The sequence below is a fragment of the Lathyrus oleraceus genome, chromosome 5 (assembly GCF_024323335.1).
Source record: "Lathyrus oleraceus cultivar Zhongwan6 chromosome 5, CAAS_Psat_ZW6_1.0, whole genome shotgun sequence".
NCBI lineage: Eukaryota > Viridiplantae > Streptophyta > Magnoliopsida > Fabales > Fabaceae > Lathyrus > Lathyrus oleraceus.
In genome coordinates, this window is record NC_066583.1 from 376,868,055 (window position 1) to 376,874,067 (window position 6,013).

Here is a 6,013-nt window from a genome sequence, read left to right on the forward strand (position 1 = left end):
TAAATGGTCTTGCTTCCTTTTTACATCAAAGTTGTTTCCCAGCAGCCATCGGTAAATGGTCTCGCTGAAGTTGATATCGGTAAATATCAAGTTCTAACCATCGGTAAATGGTTTCGCTTTTTTGAAGTTGTCGTGCAGCAGTCATCGGTAAATGACGTGGTTCTTCTTGTATCATATCCAGCAGGGTTCAAATTTCTACGGTTCTTTGGTATTCAATCCCTGTTCACCCTGAAAGTCTGACAGCCGTTGCTATCATCCGTTCGGGTTCCCAGCTGATTGAATAGGGGCAGCTGTAGCACCTCAAATTTGCACCTATCATTGTACATACATTCTCATATTAGGTCATAGCATTAACATGGTCCACTGCATAACATTGCATTGTCCCTTTTGCCCAAGTGCAAGCCATTCAGAAGAATTAGGTCAAACTGGTCAGGAGGTCAGTCAATCAAGCAAGTCAGTGCATTTTCTAAGAAGGCAAGGCCCTAGGGTTGGTCCAACATGTTCACATGATCTAGGGGTCCTTTTGGAGTGTTTTGGTCAAGGATTGGATGTTCAGAAGTCATCAGTCATGGCTCAGCTCACCAGAAACCCTAAAAAGTCAACTGTTGGTCAACTGTGCATTTAATCAGTGATTTAATGGTGGGAATTGGTTTGAGAGGGTTCCTTCATGTCCATATAGGCCTCATATAACATGTAAAACATCATCATGGAAGAATTTGAAGCCAGTCAAGAAATTTCCAAAAATAGAAAGTTGACCTGTAATTGGAATTTGCCAAAGATGGAAAGTCTTGATCCTCAAACTTACATCATGATACAAGCTTCAAATGAATTTTTGCCCAACATGAAAGTTGAAGATCTTGTTATCCCATTTCCAAAAAGTCCAAGAACACTCAATTCCCATGTATGGTTGGCAAGTTATGATCAAATCATTTTCAGAAATTTTTGAACTTCAAAAGGCCATATCTCTCAAACCATTTGGCCAAATTGGGTGGGGTTTTTTTGCAACAAGTCACATTTGAAGCCCTCTTTCCAAATATGTCATCACCATTTACCAAAACTCAACCAAGCAAAATGGCACTTTTTGAAGTAGCATGAATTATTTAAGTGAGGTAGAAAAATGAACTTTTGAAATAAACATTTCCAATGACTTTTACCACTTGGAATGTTTCAAAAATGATATTTAGACTTTGTTGGAAGCCCAATTCATGAACTTTCATACACCCTTTGTAAATTGGCATGGTTTTAGCAAAATGGTCCAAACATGTCATTATGCAAAGTGTGATTAACTTTTCCATTAGCCAACTAATGCCAACCTTAAACAGAGAATATATACCTCATTCTCACTCTGAAAAAGCCCTAGCAGCCACAAGATTCAAAACAGAAAACCTCTTTCTCTCAAAAATTCATTTTCCTTCATTTGAACTTTCTGTCAAAAAACTTCAAGAACTCGAGCTAAGGTTTAGTTGCTTCATCACTCATCACCATTTTGAGCTCATTGCAAGTGGTATTCTTCAACTGTAAAGCCTTGCTTTCCACTGTTTCATCAAGAACACATCAATGGCAGTTCAAGTTCTGAGCCATTCCAAGCATTGCTGAACTAAAATCTTTCAACCATTCATCATTTGGGAGCTTGTTGAGCATCTGTTTCGAGCATTTGAAGCCAAACAACACTTGAATCACGACTGCACTTCAATTTTGGTAAGAACTCGATTCTCTCATTTCTTAAAACTATGATATGCATTAGATAGATCTCTTTGCCATGATTCTATTGAGCTTTAAACCACTTAAAATGGTTGAGTAATTAGGGAGAAATGTGGAGTTGAAAGTTGATGTTCAAATGAGTTTTTGTTTGATGCTTGCTGTGTAGCTCGATTCCATGAAAATGAATGTTGGTTTCTTGATGTGTGATGTTTGCTGGTCACAATGATGTATTCAATTTACATTTCTGGGCAAAACGAATTTTCACGATTGGATGATGAAGATGAATGTCTACTGTTCCATAAACCCTAGTTAAAATTCCCAGAATTTGTTTCATTCACGTGTTGCATGCTGTTGCTTACTGTTTGATTGCCATGCCCAATAGCCGGTTGCCACGCCTAGAGCTGCTGCGCAGCGTTTCATTAAAACCTCCCTATATTTACAATACTGCCACAGCCGTGTCACATGTTTTATTTAATTCATTTTATTTCAATTATTATTTCATTTTGTTACACAAACTTCCAAAATTCATAGCACATTCAATTTTAATCCAAAATTAATGAGACTTTTTGCTAATTGTTCATCTCAATCTCTAGTTTTTAATCATGATTTTTCCAGATTTTTTGGATGAATGGTTTTTAAATTGTGCTAGGTTTTGTGACATGTGCTCATTTTTTGTACACTTTGCCAAATCAATTGTGAAATGATGATGCTTTATCCAATGGCTTTGAAATTTTTTGTGCTTAAACTAGACACATTCATGGTGATTTTGGTATAAAGTTTGTGAATTTATCTTTGCTGGTTTGTGAGTTATGAATTTTTGAATTAGGGTGTGACAATTTGTGTCACACCATTGATGTCCAACTTCATGATTTTTTCTACCTTGCCTAATGAACTCATTTTGATCTGATTTTTTGCATGAACATACTCGTGGATGTCTAGTTTACATGTGAATTTTCTTGGAATTATTGATGGCATTTCCTAATTGTTTGAGATTTTCTCCCCTGTTTGACCAAAGTGTTGACTTTTATGACACATGATGCCATTTGCTTTGTGAAATTCTCATACATTATTGGATGGACATGAATTTTTACATGTGATTAGTAGACATCTTAAGGATTATCATGGTTTTAGTCCTATTCATTTCTCATTTGCTATCACTGATTTATGATTTATTGAAGTTGATGCATGTTTGGTTGACTTCTTTGAGCATGTTTGAACTTGCCTTGCCTTTCTGATTTTCATTTCCCTACTTCCCATGATCCAAATGAGCTGAAATTTGATATGCTTACCATGCTATGGATTATGTTTGATCATGATTTATTTGATGACTTTTTGGATTGTTTATGATTGGTTTTGAACTGAGTCTTGCTGTTGACTTCTATGAGCTTCCATATGCCATGCTTTGACCTAATTTGTTCATGAAATGATGATGATGAATGATATGATTGTGGAACCAATTGAGTTTGCTTCTTGATTGTTTGAATATGATTTTGATTGGATTTCATTTGCTGTTTTGACTTTCTCATCCCCTTTTGACCCTAGGCTTGTCCTAGTGGTCCTGTTGCTCATGTTTGAGTTTATTTTTTCAGGATAAGATGCAATTGCCTTAGAGAGATCAATACAAATTGATTGATGTTTATTTAATTATCATGACTAACTTATTTGTTTTGTAGGTTGCTTGGCTCACATGCCTTGAGTCTTGTGCATTGCACATTTATCTGATTGTGTTGACTGTTGACCTCTGTTTCATTTTGATTTAACTTTGACTTGTATACTAATGTTGTCTGACTGATTTCAGGTACTTTAGTTGCTTTTAGTTCCTTGTGAACTTTGCTTTGCTTTGCTTGATAAGCAATTTGCATTGAGGTATAACTTCTTTACTTCATGTAGTCTGGAAGACTTGGCCTGTTAGTTGGCCAGGCAACTGTCTGAAGTCCTCCTTAAGAGGCAATGTTTGTGATTGTTTAAAATTGTCCCTGTACATATTCAAAGACCTCCTAAGTGAAGAGGCAATTGGCAGAACCCAAGGGATATGCAATCTATCCCCTGCTATTCTGTGTGTCACTCACCTTGCTCACACTACCTGTGTTGATGCATAGTGAGTAAAAACCCAAGATCTATTGAGTCTAACTTGTGGAGAGAGTTCCTACTTTCTGAACCCACACATTCTTGTCTTAAGCTCTCCCAGGCCAGGGATAAGAGCTGTGAAGTCCTATCTTCACTCACCTTTCATCTGCTTCACCTTAGCCCCTCAATGGCAAGGTTAAGAGCTAACACTACCCAGTTCCAGTGGTTTGTTTGTTGAGGTTGATATGACCCCTCGACTAAAACCTAACCTTGTTTGAGCCCATTGCTTGCATATAGTGTGTGCTACTTGTGCTTGTGTGTTTGTTTGACTTGCTTCCTGTGCAAGATAGGTTTGCTTTAGCTTGCTTCCTGTGCGAGTTAGGTTAGGTGTGGCTTGCTTCCTGTGCAAGTCATGTTTAGGATAGGCTTGCTTCCTGTGCAAGTTAGCTAGAAACCTTAACTTAGGGATGATTTTGCATGATAACATCTAGGCTCGAGTCGTAGTCTCCCTAGTTGTGTCTCCCTCTGTTATCTGGTTTAGGCTAGTCCTGTATCCCTCCGTAGGGGAACTACGTCGCCCTGATCCTCATACCAGATGAGGTACGTAGGCAGGAGATGAGCTGATCTCTCCGGGCGCCCTTTTTGTTTTGTTTGTGTGAGTTGTTTCTCCTTTTCTGGTTGGAGTCCGACGTAAGTCCAGCGATTGGCAGTTGGTTTCCTGTGTGTGTTTGTTGGTTCGGATGCTGATGTAAGTCCAGTGATTGGCATTCAGGCTCCACGTTTGCCTTTGCATGTGTTTGTTTGTGTGCGTGTTAGTCGAGCTACGAATGCTCTGATTCTCCTTCATCCGAGGAGATACGTATGCATAGGAGGCGATATCCTAGCGAGCATGTGTCGTTTCCCCAGTCCGAACTACTTCGACTCTGATGTCTATGCCTGATAGACTAAGTAGGCCCAGGATGCGGTATCCTGGCGAGTCAGTTTCAGTCTTGTTTGTTTTCTTGTGTCTCTTTCAGCCAGTGTGTGCGTGTGTGAGCAGTGTTTTAGTAACCATTTTCCTTCCTATTGTGCGTGGATCCCGTCGAGTACGACGGATGCGTAGGGGTGCTAATACCTTCCCTTCGCATAACCGACTCCCGATCCCATTCTCTTTGGTCGCGAGACCATGCTTTTTCCAGGTTTACTCTGAGCGTTTCCTTTCCCTCTTTTGGGAGAAATAACGCACGGTGGCGGCTCTGTTGTTCTTGTTTTCCCGTCGGTTTTTCGCGTAATGCGACACACATGTCCAAGAAAACTTACTTCACTCAATCAAAACTCACATTTAGAGAGTTTAACAAACAACTTCCTCTCTTTCAACACCGATAACACGACCTTCAAATGCTCGGCGTGATCCTCTTCCCTCTTAGAATAGATCAATATATCATCGATGAACACAACAACAAACTTATCCAGATAATCATGAAAAAATTTATTCATATACTCCATAAATACACCGGGTGCATTAGTCACACCAAAAGGAATCACGGAGTACTCGTAGTGACCATACCTTGTCCGAAAAGCAGTCTTTTGAATATCCTCAGCCTTTACACAAATCTGATGATACCCAGACCTCAAATCAATCTTACTAAACACACAAGCTCCAACCAGCTGATCCATCAGATCATCAATCCTCGGAAGTGGATACTTGATCTTAATCGTCACTTTATTCAGTTGTCTATAATCAACACATAATCTCATAGAACCTTCTTTCTTCTTGACCAACAGAACAGGTGCACCCCACGGCGACACACTAGGACGAATAAAATTCGTCTCGAGCAAGTCTTCAAGTTGACTCTTCAACTCTTTCAACTCAGAAGCAGACATTCTATAGGGAGCCATCGATACAGGACTAGTTCCAGGAACTAAATCAATCGAAAACTCAACCTCACGTTCCGGCGGTAAATCACTTATATCTTCAGGAAATACCTCCGCAAACTCACAAACTGTTGGCAATTCTTCAATCGTCCTCTTCTCACGAATATCCAAAGTTGCCCACAACGTAAACAACTCGGCACCATCTTACACCGATTCATCAACTTGCTTAGCAGACACAAACCAATCTTCCTTAGCACCAACCTCAGGAAAATAACCGTCTTCTCAAAACAGTTGATATACACCCGATTAAATTCTAACCAACTCCATCCTCGAATCCGACCTCTCTTCGGGTTCAGGAAAAGCACAACATAATGTCCAAGCTATATATAAT